Source organism: Mustelus asterias, chromosome 16, assembly GCF_964213995.1.
Source record: "Mustelus asterias chromosome 16, sMusAst1.hap1.1, whole genome shotgun sequence".
NCBI classification, from domain to species: domain Eukaryota; kingdom Metazoa; phylum Chordata; class Chondrichthyes; order Carcharhiniformes; family Triakidae; genus Mustelus; species Mustelus asterias.
Genome location: NC_135816.1, coordinates 32,148,624 through 32,163,827, shown reverse-complemented (window position 1 = coordinate 32,163,827; position 15,204 = coordinate 32,148,624). Strand labels below are relative to the sequence as shown.

At 42.8% G+C, this 15,204-nt stretch overlaps 1 protein-coding gene across 10 annotated transcripts in view; it reads right to left on the bottom strand.

Annotated features, from left to right (window-relative positions):
- Positions 1-14,199, bottom strand: part of jade2 (jade family PHD finger 2) — a 171,314-nt gene extending 157,115 nt beyond the window's left edge. For 2 of the 10 annotated variants that reach the window (XM_078230853.1, XM_078230860.1), the window contains exons 1-3: positions 13,247-13,524; positions 12,341-12,552; positions 7,715-7,849 (exon numbers count right to left, since the gene is read on the bottom strand). The gene's annotated coding sequence lies outside the window, so the exon portion shown is untranslated. Of the gene's footprint in view, positions 1-6,442; positions 6,597-7,714; positions 7,850-12,340; positions 12,553-13,246; positions 13,525-13,714; positions 13,878-14,056 lie in introns of those variants that run through there. The other 8 variants (XM_078230856.1, XM_078230862.1, XM_078230859.1 and 5 more) reach the window with 7 other exon arrangements.
- Positions 14,200-15,204: the final 1,005 nt, after the last annotated feature.

The following is a 15,204-nucleotide window of genomic DNA, read 5'->3' as shown; positions in this document are numbered from 1 at the left end:
GGACGCCAGAAAGACCCCACTTGGGAGTACTGTGCTCAGTTCTGGTCGCCTCATTGCAGGAAGGATGTGGAAAAGATTGAAAGGGTGCAGAGGAGATTTACAAGGATGTTGCCTGGATTGAGTGGCATGCCTTATGAGGATAGGCTGAGGGAGCTCGGTCTTTTCTCCTTGGAGAGACGTAGGATGAGAGGAAACCTAATAGAGGTATATAAGATGTTGAGAGGCATAGACCGGGTGGACTCTCAGAGGCTTTTTCCCAGGGTGGAAATGGGTGCTACGAGAGGACACAGGTTTAAGGTGCTGGGGTGTAGGTACAGAGGAAATGTTAGGGGGAAGTTTTTCACACAGAGGGTGGTGGGCGAGTGGAATCGGCTGCCGTCAGTGGTGGTGGAGGCAAACTCAATAGGGTCTTTTAAGAGACTCCTGGATGAGTACATGGGACTTAATAGGATGGAGGGTTATAGGTAGGCCTAAAAGGTAGGGATATGTTCGGCACAACTTGTGGGGCCGAAGGGCCTGTTTTGTGCTGTAGTTTTTCTATGTTTCTAAAGCAAGTTTTTCTGGAGAGCTGTCGTAAGGCCAATTGTTTTGCTGATTAGCGGGAAATCAGATCCAGCACGAGTATAATGGTGACACCTTCATGAGGCTATCACTTCACAGAACAGCAGCACATTCCAGCTTTTTGGCTCATTGCATCAAAGTATCATGCAAGTAGCAACGTAGCATTTAGTAGGCAGGACGAGGCTGCACAGGTGGATGTTCAAGAAATTCAGTATGGTCCTTCCCAGTACCGAACTGACATGAAGAGAGGACCATCTCAGTGCCATGAGCCCCTTGTACCTCCCATAAACCAAGCACATCGCCGAATACTGGCCCACATTATCACCTAACAACAGCAGCAACAACTTGTATTTATATTGTGTCTTTAATGTAATAAAATGTCTCAAAGCACTTCACAGGGGTCAAGTAGATTGAACAAGAAGTATAATGGCTGTTAATCACTCCAGAATTGATTTACGCATGTATTCATAGAAGTGTCATCATACAACCGTGAAGGCATTCATCTTGTGGTCATGTACTCATGGAGGTTGCAAATCCCTGCAATCTTACATAGGAGTGGAGATCTGAGATGCCACGAGCTTTCAGGTCTGCAATGAAGTAATTGTCACTTCTCTGCAGAGGAGTCCTCCAAGTGACGATCAGAGGAGCCATTTCAAATTCCCGTGCCTTCAAAGCAGCTATTGTTACCTTCCCAGAAATTTCTATGAAGACCTTTTTGGGTGGCAGGTCACATCAAACAACAGCTGTATGAGATACACGTTTTGAAGCATATTGCTGAGCTCCTCCTCATCCACTCAGGCAACAAAAGATTCCTTTCAATCCCCAGTGGACCTGCAAGGTCAGGAAGTGGCAAAGATGAGAACTGAATGATAACTCAGAGAGAAATGTGCTTTTTTGTAGCACTCCTCAGCATCTGTTCTTACCACGTGCAATTGGATCATTGTCCAAAGTATCGTGCATTGCCCTTTGTCACCTACAAGCCATTCAATCAAATGACAATTATCTGTGAAGAGCTCAGGGAGAACAGAATTCCTGAGGACGAAGGCTACCGAGTAACAACTAGTCTCAAATGATTTGGACAATGGTACATTTCTTTCCATTGAGAAGGTTGAAGGAGGGGACGGTAGCTGTTGTGAGTTTGCAATGCTACATTCATTTCACCTGCTGCACTGTGCACTTTGAGGAACACAGCATCACGACAGGACTGGGATGTCTTCTCACATCACCACCTTACTGGCATGCCAAACTGGACCAATTCTCCAACTCCCCTAAAAATACATGCCAACTACCTGACAAGTGCAAATGCAAATGGCAACACTGTGCGATGTTATATAGATCTCCTGCCACTGCTCAGAACAAGCTAGTGCCCCAAATATTGAGTGCACTGGTAATGTTCACAGGCACGAAGGAAGATAGCTAGGCAAATGATTGTGATTGCAGGCTTTCCTGCAGGAGCTGGCACTGCCTGTGAACAGTATTTTCAGTGAAGTACACTCTTCTCACGGAGAGTTTCTGACTAAGATCTTCCTAAGGACGAACTATGTCTGTTAATTCAATGGAGGGGGGGGGGTGGAAATCTTGCATGAATTCTGGCTCTGAAGATAGAACATAGAACATTACAGCGCAGTTCAGGCCCTTCGGCCCTCGATGTTGCGCCGACCAGTGGTACCAATCTAAAGCCCCTCTAATCTACACTATTCCAATATCATCCATATGTTTATCCAATAACCATTTGAATGCTCTTAATGTTGACGAGTCCACTACTGCTGCAGGCAGGGCGTTCCACGCCCTTACTACTCTCTGAGTAAAGAACCTATCTCTAACATCTGTCCTATATCTCTCACCCCTCAATTTAAAGCTATGTCCCCTTGTGCTAGCCAACACCATCCGAGGAAAAAGGCTCTCACTATCCACCCTGTCTAATCCTCTGATCATCTTGTATGCCTCTATTAAGTCACCTCTTAACCTTCTTCTCTCTAACGAAAACAACCTCAAGCCCCTCAGCCTTTCCTCACACAATTTTCCCACCATACCAGGCAACATCCTGGTAAATCTCCTCTGCACACTTTCCAACACTTCCACATCTTTCCTATAATACGGCAACCAGAACTGTACGCAATACTCCAAATGCGGCCGCATCAGAGTTTTGTACAGTTGCAGCATGACCTCCTGGCTCCGAAACTCAATCCCTCAACCAATAAAAACTAACACACCGTACGCCTTCTTAACAACCCTATCAACCTGGGTGCCAACTTTCAGGGATCTATGCACATGGACACTCAGATCCCTCTGTTCATTTATATTGTGTCTTTAATGTATATTGGGATCTAGTGGCCAAGATGGATTAGGGATTTGCTTTTGTATACTTCTCAGTGTACAAGGGATTCAGAGGCTTCTGCTCACAGGTAGCTGTGTTTTTGCCTCTGGTAGTGACTAAGTAAAAAGTATAAGAAGAGTTAAATGGCCCTCAAGTGACAGAGAAGTGCCTCAAAAAATGGAGGTCGACACAGCCAGGACCAGGCAACGATTGTGGCACAGAGAAAGGGTGCTTTTGATCTGCGACAAGTTGAAATAGGCAGTAAGCGGAATTGTAAACATCTTCTCATAGTTTTTCCACATCTACTTCATTCCAATACTGCATCACACTGAGCAGGACATGAGATAGAACATGATGCACTAGAGTGGGACTGCGCAGCTGCACTTGCACTCATGTTAATGAAACTATGGGTGAACTTTTACCGGCACGTCCATCCAAGGTTCGTACGATCCCGCCCCAGGGCCAACGGAGAATGCTGTTCTCCGAGCCGTGCCTGCCCCCGGAATCGGGGCGGGCGTGCCGGTAAAATTCCAGCCTATATGTTGAACAGAGTGAAGTTTTCAGACAATTCTTGTTCAAAATACAATTAATGTAAAAGTAAAACTGCAGTAAGTGAACTAATTGAATTATAGCTTTTATAATCAGGCATTATGCAATTTTTACTAGTGCTCTGGGCATTGAACTACATTATTGTGTGTAAAGTGTAGATAAGTAGCCCTTTTGTGTATATTTCATTTACATGTGTATTCAATTTTTATCCTGTAACATTTTCTAAACTGAAGGAAATACAGGCCGATGCTATTAAAATGTACCAACTGGAGTTTGGGATATGTTGCTTATCCCAAGTGTTGGTAGGGTGTGCAGTTTAATAGCTCCGATGACAGTCTTAGGCTTTGGTAACACTTGGTAAGATTCTAGGGTTTGGTAGAACCAGGGAACGTTCCAAATGTTTAGGAGAACTGGGGTCACATTTGTTCATGAAAATGTAAAATCTGCTACCCCTTTAACTCACACCTAACACATGGGCGAGCTATAATACAGACAGCAAATTGAACTCCGTGTGATTTGGTGGTTTCTGGGTTGCAGGTACTGAAAGGATTGTTGTCCAGTCCATTTAGTTGAAGATGCGGGTCACAGCTGTGGAACTGATAGTGGGATTGTGTGAACAGACATAAAACAAGTGAAGACAGCATTTTTTTAAAGTAGCTGACATGGAAGGACAGCTATTCTGATTTCATGCTGTCAGTGGCGAGCTTCATCTGCTGGCTCGGTTTATAATGACCATCCTTTATACTCCCAGCTCAATATTCAGTTCCATTCACCTCAGTAGAACGAAATATCAAGCTGAGCATATAACAGGCGGTTAGCGCCATATCACCTGCTAAACACTACAGCCCAAGACAAGTTTCTGCTCCGAAATATACCAAATTAAAAATCTGCCAGTAAGAATGGAGAATACAGGAAAATAAACAGTTGTGAATCTATGTGTTAGTATGATATGTATTTAATATGGCCAAAATAAAGACAGAGACACAGTAAGAAGGAGCAGTGCTCCGAAAGCTCGTGATTCCAAATAAATCTGTTGGACTTTAACCTGGTGTTGTGAGAATCATAGAATTATAGGGCAGCACGGTAGCACAGTGGTTAGCACTGCTGCTTCACAGCTCCAGGGACATAGGTTCGATTCCCGGCTTGGGTCACTGTCTGTCTGGAGTTTGCACATTCTCCTCGTGTCTGTGTGGGTTTCCTCCGGGTGCTCCGGTTTCCTCCCACAGTCCAAAGATGTGCGGGTTAGGTTGATTGGCCATGCTAAAATTGCTCCTTAGTGTCCTGGGATGCGTAGATTAGAGGGATTAGCAGGTAAAATATGTAGGGATATGGGGGTAGGGCCTGGGTGGGATTGTGGTCGGTGCAGACTCGGTGGGCCGAATGGCCTCTTTCTGTACTGTAGGGTTTCTATGACAAAAGTGATTTGTGTTTCTTTGTGTGTTGCAATGTATAAGGTGAAGTTTTGGAGGCAATCTGAAGTTAACAGTATTGTTGGAGATGCTAAATAGGAGTAAAGAGGAGACAAAATGAAAAGAAACTCAGGTGCTGAGCAAAAGTTAAGAGTTGACTTGAGGGAAACAACTGAGATGTTCAATGGAGTGAATGTGGCAATTAAAGATAGAAGTTGTTGTTCGCAATAATAGTGGCTGAATTATTAATGCGTTTGCATGACATTGCCATTGTGATGGAGAGAGTGAGCTACGTGGGACGGCACAGTGGTTAGTGCTGCTGCCTCACAGCACCAGGGACCCAGGTTCGGTTCCCGGCTTGGGTCACTGTCTGTGCAAAGTCTGCATGTTCTCCCCGTGTCTACGTGGGTTTCCTCCGGGTGCTCCGGTTTCCTCCCACAGTCCGAAAAGACGTGCTGGTTAGGTGCACTGGCCATGCCAAATTGCCCCTCAGTGTACCCGAACAGGCGCCAGAGTGTGGCGACTAGAGGATTTTCACAGTAACTTCATTGCAGTGTTAATGTAAGCCGACTTGTGACACTAATAAATATACTTAAACTTTAAAACTTTAACATCTAGTTCTCCATCAACAACTATCCTTCTCCCTTCCTCACTCGTAAGCAAGATGTGGAGATGTCAGCATTGGACAGGGGTGGGCACAGTAAGAAGTCTCACAGTAAGAAGGAGCAGCGCTCCGAAAGCTCGTGATTCCAAATAAATCTGTTGGACTTTAACCTGGTGTTGTGAGACTTCTTACTGTGCTCATTCGTAAGCTGTGAATCATCCTGTGTTCACTCTTGCAAACTCACTGATGTCCTTCATCGCGCTTCACAAAGTGTGCAGGTGCGGAAGTGTATATGCTGGTCCTGCAATATCAGATTGGTCTTGCTGTGTTTATGGACTTCCTGCAGAAAAAGCCACAGGACGAGTTTGTGACGACTGCTATGTACAGTGTTGTTGCAATGACAGTATATGTTTCACAGCAAAAGACAATGCCCTGAATTTGATGCAAATGAAAATCATTGCCAAAGTATGTACATTACACAAATCTTATGTCATCTGCATAAACTTCAGTATCTCCCCGACTCTGTATCAACAAACATCCATAGTGGTGTCCTCTTATTGTGTAAAGCGTTCTATTTGCTTTGCACCCACCACCAGTCCTGACACAATCGTGACTCCTGAATATTGTCTTCTATTGAAAAATAACAATATGACTGGTGCTGCAATTTGAGAAAAATGAAATGCTGGACCACAGTATATAAATTCCATTAAAATGTTTTTAAAAACTTGATAGCTGCAGATGGCAAAGGAGATTCAGTTAATTGTATAGTTTATTCTATCTGCGTAGTATAATCTTTCTCAGCTCCTAGTATGCAGGTGGCCCTATACTCTTACCCAGACATAGCAATGTAAAATAATTGATATTCACTTCTATGTCTATCAGTGTGATGAATATGACAGTGATCCTCATTGCTTACCTGAATACTTTCCTTCAATCTGGACAACTTCCTCTAAGGATATGTAAAAACACAGCTGAATATGTGCCTGAATTTGCTCTCCTCACCTGCTGCACCTTCTGTTTAGTGATGCTTTGCCCTTCTGACCTATTGTTCCATTCCCTTGTATGGTTCACAGTACATCTCTCCCTCATCAATCCTGCACCAGTACACTCCACAGCTGGACTGATGCACTGAGCATTGTTTACAGTGGATACATATCTATTGAGTAGATTAATCAGCAATATGGCACCAGTTTTTAACCTGTTTAATTAGACATTTGTTTATAGAGTCAGGAATGCATTTTCATTTAATATAGGGTTAAAATGACCAAACATAAGATTTCATCAAAACTTCAATTTAAACATAAGCTTTGTAAACTTTGTAACACAACATTTAAAATTCTGCAGAAGAGTCATATTAAACTTGACTCTTTCCACAGATGCTGCCAGAACTTTCTATTCTTATTTCAGATTTCCAGCATCCGCAATACCTGTATTTGGAGTAAAGTTTGAGTTCGGTGTTGCATTGCTAGGGCAGCAGAATGCTGGTTCACACACTGAACAGCAATTCCACACACTATGGTGTCAATCTTAATTATGGCTTGAAACCAAGTAAAAGCCAAGCACCTCCCAGAACAGGGGCGGGAGGATCACACTGTGGGAACCCACACACAAACTCCTTCCAACTGGGTAAAAAGGCACATAAGCATCCCAAAAGGGTTGCTGAGCACTGCAAAGAGGCCACAAGGACAGCAAGACGACAAACTCAAGAGGTAATGAAAGAAATCCAAGTTTAATAATGTAACGTCACTGGGTTAGTCAGAAGCCCAGGAAAATGCTCTGGGGGCCATGGGTTCAAATCCCACCACAGCGGCCGGTGGAATTTAAATTAAGTCAATAAATCTGGAATATAAAGCTAGTCTCAGTAATGGTGAACATGGCAACTATCATCTATTGCTGTAAAAACCCATCTGGTTCACTAATGTCCTTTAAGGACAGAACTCTGCCGTCCTGAACCTGGTCTAGCCTACACGTGACTCCAGACCCACAGAAATGTGGTTGACTCTTAACTACCCAGGAAAATTGCCTGGCAAGCCACTCAGCTCGAGGGCAATTAAAGATGGGCAACAAATGCTGGTCTAACCAGCAATGTCCACATGCCATGAAAGAATAAAGAAAAAAATCTCCCAGAGATATTGATCCAACTAATAAATACTTTAACAGCAGGATGAAACAATCAATCCACAAGTGTTGGGTAACAATCAATCCACAAGTGTTGGGTAGTGATAGTTCCAGTTAAGAATCAGATACAGTAAGAAACCAGTAAGGAATGCTCACCTTATGATACAATCTTCTGGTCTTTTCAAAGAATTTGTCTGTTTTCCCAGATGATTTGCCCAGTAGCTACATCTTGTATTGCGGATTGTAACTGCATTTTCAACCAATCAGGTGCTTCCACGAGTGTTAAGCCATCTAAACATGAACAGAAATGTTACCACATTGTCTTCGTTCAAAACAAGGGTGTGTTAAAAAAGTACCACAAATAAGAGTCATTTTTGGTGTGTTTTGTTTTGCCATCATGGAAGAACACTTAGACCATTTCTGTTTTTCTGAACAACCTTTGAAAAAGTAGCAGTGGGTAGAGTAGTGGGCTGCACAATGTTTTTCCATCTGTGGCACCTGCTTTCAAATCCAGCTGGGACTGGTGAATTGAGTCTCCTCTCCCTACTAGCTTCAACATCTCTAAGACAGTCGAGTTTACAGCAGTCATAAACTACTTTGTGTGCGAGTCCACAACATCAAATAGAGATCATCAGACATTGTCAATCTTGCTCAAACAGGCAATAAGGATGGTCATTTGGAAATGGAAATGTCATCTTGATGCAATGGTGGGGTGTTTGGGCTTTAAATCAAAAAGGGCAAAAGATTTCTGTGTTAATAGCAGAGTAGAGAAAACTCTGTTATGGCAGAGAACAGGCAGTATACGTTTCAGAGTGTAATTGACCATGGAGTACTGGACAGGAAGAGGAAGCAAATTCCTCACTGCTCAGTTGTCAATAAAGTTACTGGCATTATAAACTGCCTCCCTGAAGTACCACAACTTAAATGGATTAGTGGTCTGTTGGATCTTTCAAGTACACATGTAGCTGTACAGCAACAGATTTCTTATATACAAATATGGTACAACTCATCTGGAGGAAATTCAGAGAATAAAACATGTAGTGGTATCATGATATATCCAGATCAATTTGAAATCTCAATTTTGCCATTGCACAGTAGTGTTGGGGAGGGGCGGCAAATTAAATTTTAGTGAAATTTTCTAACTGAAAGATTTTTATGGGAGTGCTTATCCAGGATTGACCTAATGCGAGTCCTTCTAACTCAGGAATTAGTTTGGAAGGAAAACTCAGAACATTGCATACTAAGGTTCAAATACTGGGAAGGGATGTAAGAAAGGATGAAATTAAGTTTACAAAAGATGGATGTTAATTTAACACTTAAAAAAAATACTCAAAATATATACGTCCATCATTTAGTAATCTGAGGGTTCAGAGTAATCATTAAACATCAAGAAAGCATTCTACTGAGCATGGCAACAAAGACCCATAGCAGAACGTGCACCAAAACAATAAAAGCCCTCATGTGGCTGCAAGCTCCCCTTATGTACAGAAGTGTTGAAGACCTAAGAACAAGAGTTAGCTGCTGACCTCACCAAGCTGCTCTACTACAGTTATGATGCTGGCATTTACCTGACAATGTGGAAAATCAACCAGCTATGTCCTATCTACAAAAAAAAACAAATATAACCCAACCAATTAATGCCATATCAGCCCTCCCCAATTAACAGCGAAGTGATGGACAAAGTAATCACCAGTTGTTCAATGATGCTCACTCTGGGTTCTGCCTAACTACTCGGTTCCAGATCTCATTTACGGTCCTGAATGAAACATTGCCAGAGAAACATTAATAGTAACCTTTATACAACAAGGAAGCATTCAACCATATATGGCACTGAGGAGCCTACAAGGTTTAGCTCCATTCACACTCCTCCAACAACGACACAGCTGATGTCAACCTGCACAACATTCAGACTTGTGCTGACAAGTGACAGATAACATTTACACAAGTGTCAAGCTAAAACAATTTCCAAGAAAAAGGCCCAGCCTCCTCCCCCGACATTTAACTGTGTCATCATCAATGAGTCCTCCAGAAGCAACCACTTGGGTTGAAAGGCTACAGTGTGATGGCAATGTCACCACTTGCTTGGATGGGCACAACTGCAATAACACTTAAAAAGTTTGGCACCATCCAGGACAGAGCAGTTTGTCAGATCGATGTCCCTTCCCTTGGACTCATCGTGCACATTTTCATCACTGGCATATTATGGCTGCATTATGTACAATCCAGAGGATGCAATCTACCAACTCATCACAATTACTGCCTCCCACAGAGAAGGGGATTCTTGGGAGTATTATTACAACCTCCAAGTTCCCCTCCAGATCACCCTTCTAACTTGAAAATATTTCACCATTCCTTCACTGTCACTAGGTCCTGGAATCCCTTACCTAATGTCATTCTAGGAGAACCAGCACAATTACAGTAATGGTTTATGCAGAAAGCTCATCACCAACTTCTGAATGTCACTCAGGAGTAGCAATCAATGTGACCTGACCAGAGTCACTCATATCGAATAATAATCTTTTTAGAAACCTGAGCAGTCATGCTATACTCATCATATATTTGTTTCTGTCAGTCTTGATGCAATTATACATAAAATGATTTATTAAACTGCAAACATGTAGTCGAAATATGCTACTAATTATAGGGGTCAATGATATAGCAGGTTTTTCAAATTAGACTCAACTACCTGCTTGAGCAATTAGTTGTGGAATAATCCCATTTACAGACTCCTTTGACTGCATGCATTTCATCCACTGATTATAAACCTGACATCCAAGTTGGTACTGTACCCAGAAAGCAAGATCTGTTTAAAATCCATCTGCCTCCTCAGTTGTACAAGTTCAATTTGTTGGCTTTTGCATCAGTCAAAAAAATCTTTACTTGAAGGTAAATGGTCTCATTTTGTTGCATTTTGCCTACCTTGATCTCCTCAGGCCACAATTAATAGTAGACACAAGAGCAGGTGGACTATATGCTTTGTGCCTTCCAACAATATCAGTCTAAAACCCACCACTAGGAGGTGTGCAAAAACCACCCTGGAACAGTTTTCTAGGATAGAAATTCATTCACACAGATAGTGAGGTTGACATGTTGCTACAGGGGAAGGTGAGGAGATGAGCTATTGCCAACAGTGGCTCATGGCTTCAATATAGAACAACTCCACATTCAGGCATGTCATTTTTTTAAAAACCTCAGCTTTTCAGTGGCAGCCTGTACCAATATATTGCCTTAAAGGACCCACTGGTTTAGCCAAAAGTAGAGCAAACATTACTAAACAGGGCCAGCCCAGTGCTGAGTGCATTTGGGCAATGGAAGGGTGTCACAAATGGGTGCTGGGCCCTCTAATTGCATAAACAAAGGGCTTTCATTGCCCATTTCAGGCACAAGACCTCAACACTTTTTTTTGCCTGTACCAATACCTGCAACATAACTAGTTCACAAAATCTACATAGAACATCAAAATTGCATCTGACTATTGCACTTCAGTACTCCTGCACATTGTCACCATGTCACTTGATGCATTATCTGCACACCATCAATCCACTGCAATTCATTTCAAAACAGACCAAGTACAGACAAGGGCTGCAAGTACTTCAAGGAGGTGCCCCTCTGAGTTCACAGCTCACAAACAAATATAGGGCTTTGTAAAGGATACTGTAGTTGATTATCATAGACAGTTCATTGTTAACCCCACTTTCAAGTCACATCTACGAGTAATCTCAGGCATAATATTGACCTCTAGAGTTTCCACTACCTTTTAACTCATACATGAGATCACAGCTTTAAAAAAAAAATACCTTTGCCCTTCACCAAAGCAATGAAGCAAGGGAGGAACACAATACACAAACCACAAGAACAGCAGCGTGCAAAGTGATGCTCAAAAGGGGGAGGGGAACCACAGTACAACTGTCACATTTCCCTCTCCACTTTGACTGCAGTAGAAACTTCAGAAAGTCCATTTGCTGGTTTGAAATCCAAACTATTTGCAAACACAGCCTGCATGGAAATGCTGAGTTTATTTTAAATCGAAAGACTTCAATCATTTCCAGAAAGGTTACAATCACTTCTAACTTTGCTTGTGATATGGCACATTGTGAACTGCATTCTCTTTAACCTGACAATTAATCTGCTGCCATCTGACTTTTGAATGGACCTACCATATATGACTGCAACACTATATTCTGCACCCTCTCCCCTACGTATTCTATGAACAGTATGCTTTGTCTGTATAGCACGCAAGAAACAATACTTTTCACTCTATATTAATACGTGACAATAAATGTTTGCAAGTTAGAAATGTCATCTTTACTTTCCAATAAAAAAGCAACATATGTTAGAAACAAGTTGCATTGCAATATCAGAATAGCTCCACCCCCCCCCCCCCCCCCCCGCCGTACAACTTAATTTTGAACGCGAATGATCAGAAACTGGCTTTGCATTGAACTCAAAGAGCTGTTACAAAACAAAAATGTATACAGCTGGTGCATTCTTTGCAAATGAAGATGCTGAAAGTCTGTTGTTTTACAACCACTGCCCCCCCCCCCCAAAAAAAAAGTTCCAACACAGAGAGAGTTAATTTAGTTCTGAGAGGGGGGGGGGGTGAGGTCCACATCTTCAATCTGTGGGCTTTCACTGAATGCGTGACTCAGTTAACTGGTCAAGTGATTGCCACACGACATCAGGCAACAACACGTGTATATCTGTCATAAAGTTGTGCATCCAGGCAGTTAAAAAAAAAGAAGGGGGGTTGATTAAGTGTTAAAAACGTGCTGCAAGTTATACCTGCGTGCAGGATCCAGCAACTTTCTTTTTTTTTTGGCCTTTCTTCTTTCCCCCCCCCCCTTCCTCCTGTCTTCTGGGTGGGTGTTGCTGTTTGCTAGAAGGGGTGATATCGAGCAGCCACGCCTCCCCCCGGTGAACCTGAGCGCAGCGAATTCGGGATAAACAAGAGCCACCTCCCCCTAGAGTCAGCAGCGCAGCTTGCACTCAGGAACCTACATGTACACAGAGAGAGAGAGACACCATTTATTAAACGTATCATTTAAAAAAAACAGCTCCTACGTTGCAAACGGTTGTCCCAACACCCCGTGGATCGCACACAAACCCACAATCATGCAACTAAATAAAGAAATTGGTTTGAAAAAAAAATTAAATGCACATCTTTCCTTCTCAACCCCCCCCCTTTCCCCAATTCTCCCTCCCCAACTCCCTCCTAAGATCTGCATCTGTACACAAACCCCTCTCAAACACACACATACATACACAGACCAAACATTACAATCTTCCCCCCACCTCCTTGTTTCACAAGCTGGAGAGGGGGGGGGGGGGGGTACAACAACAACAAAAAAATGTCAACAATATTTTGGGACTCCTGGACTGCAGTGACTGCTACACAGCTACAGGCAAGCGGTAGAATATTATCCATAATAGAAACAAAAGTTCAGCCTTGCACTTCTGGTTTCCACACCCACCCCCCCCTAAAAAAAAGTCAAGGAACAAAATTAGGATGATTTCTGCACGCCTGAGTGTGTGTGTGTATATGGGAGGGGAGGGGGGGTATGCAGATCCCAGACCTCCCCCCCCCTTCCCCACACATACACACACTCCTCAATCACCCACCCCACACACACCTCCCACAAATTAAACAGTTACTCAGCTCGCTACTTATAAACGATCAATAATAATTACCATGCAATTTTTTTTTTTGCTTGCTTATAAAGCTTCGGATCTTTTATATCCCCCTCTCTCTCTCTCTCTCCCTCTCTCTCTCTTTTTGCGGTGACTTGTCCTCGGGCCACGATGCTGATGATGATGGTGTTGTAATATGAATGCGATGGTGCTGATATATGTTAAAGGGGGGGGGGAAGAAAGCAGAGAGGCAGAGAGAGAGAGAGAGAGCGAGCGTGCAAGCGCAGGAGGAGGAAACGCACATCGATCCGATGCACATTAATACATTTAAATCTCTCTCTCTCTCTTCCCTCCTCCCTCCCTCTCTCTCTCTGTAAAAAAAAACATGCAGTTACACAGTGCTGAGATGGCTGCCAATGAAATGCAATGGGCGCTCTCTCTCTCTCACTCACTCACACACACACATAGAGAGAGAGACACACATACAGTTTGCAGCTCCGCTTTCCCTCCTCTCACTCACTCTCCCACCTTTCAGATCACTTTAATGCAGGTTCCTGTTGCGTTCCTGGATCCTCTCGCTCCGGGTTTGTTTGTGTGTGTGTGTGTGTCCCCCTCTCTCTGTGTCAAACTGCATCTTGTGGCTTTTTCCCCTCCCCACCTCCTCTCTCTTTCCCTCCCTCCCTCTTTCTCTTACTTATCTTTCCCCCCCCCTTAAAAAAAAATCTTCCCTCCTTGTTGTTGGGGGTTTTTTTTAAAAAAAAGTGCCCTTCCTGATCGTATATTTTTTTTTAGGGAGGAAGGGTAGAGGGATTATAATTTTTTTTTATAAAAAAAATCCAAAGGTTGGAAGATCGCGGGAGGCAGACTCACTTTGGGAAATTTACCTCCAGGAGAGAAGGCGATCTCTCTCTCTCTCTTTTGGCACGGGCGTACACTACAGGACCTAGCAACGAAATAGCTCATACTTCAAAATCTTTTGGCGCCATATTAATGACGTACTTAAAATTGCCTCTTGGAAAAAAAGACAAGATCTCCCTGCGTCAAAGCCGGCGTCTTTTTTTTTGACTTAAATGTTGTAACGCACCAAAAGACAGCTCGGGAAACTACACAAGAGTGGTGCACTAAAGGGAAGGAAAGGAGGGTGCAGATGCATACCTGTTTTTTTATTTTTTTAAAAAGAATATATATATACATATATATTGCACTTATTTATCACAGAGCACTTGTCAGTTCCCCCCTCACTCTCTGCGTGCATTTTTCATTTTAACATTACTCAGTCGCCCCAGTGGTGTTGCAAAAGGTGGCACCTTCACTTCTCACGCTGAGAATTTTGACCCAGGCAAAGCTATTGACAGCGATTAGCAGACCTGGAATGTAAGGTGCTCCACCATCCCCCCTCCGCACCCCCCCCCCCCCCCAAACACTATGTATTAATCTCCCAGGTACATTTTAAGCCGTAATAAAGTTATCCACAACCTTCCCACCCCAATGCACTCATGAGCAGATGACCACTTGTTTTTTGGGGAGAGGTCTGCCTATTCTAATTATTAGATTTCACAATTCTGAACTAATTATTGACTGTGTAAATATACATATATATATCCAAAGGTGGATACGGAAATTGTTTTATAATCACGTGAAATGTACGAGATTGCACATTAAAGTTCAGGGTAACTGAATGGAAATCTAATCACAATCGGGTGAGATAACATGGAAATCCACTACGTTTCTCTTTCATTACCCAAACTCAACAAGTTCCGAAAGTTTCAGCTGCTATTTATTCTCTTTGTTTCTTGCAGTGAGGAAGTGATGCAAAGGTGGTCTCGCATGAAGGGAGAAAAGTTTTTTTCAAAACAGTTTATTATATCTCTGGTACACAATAACACACAAAAACGACACAAATGGTTTGATCCAATATTTTATGGTATGAGACGACCTAGGGATTTGTTCGTGCTGAAAGTCTCATTGCTTCAAGTGCACTGGTAGAAACTGCTTTCCATTGTGTGTAAAGCATTCAA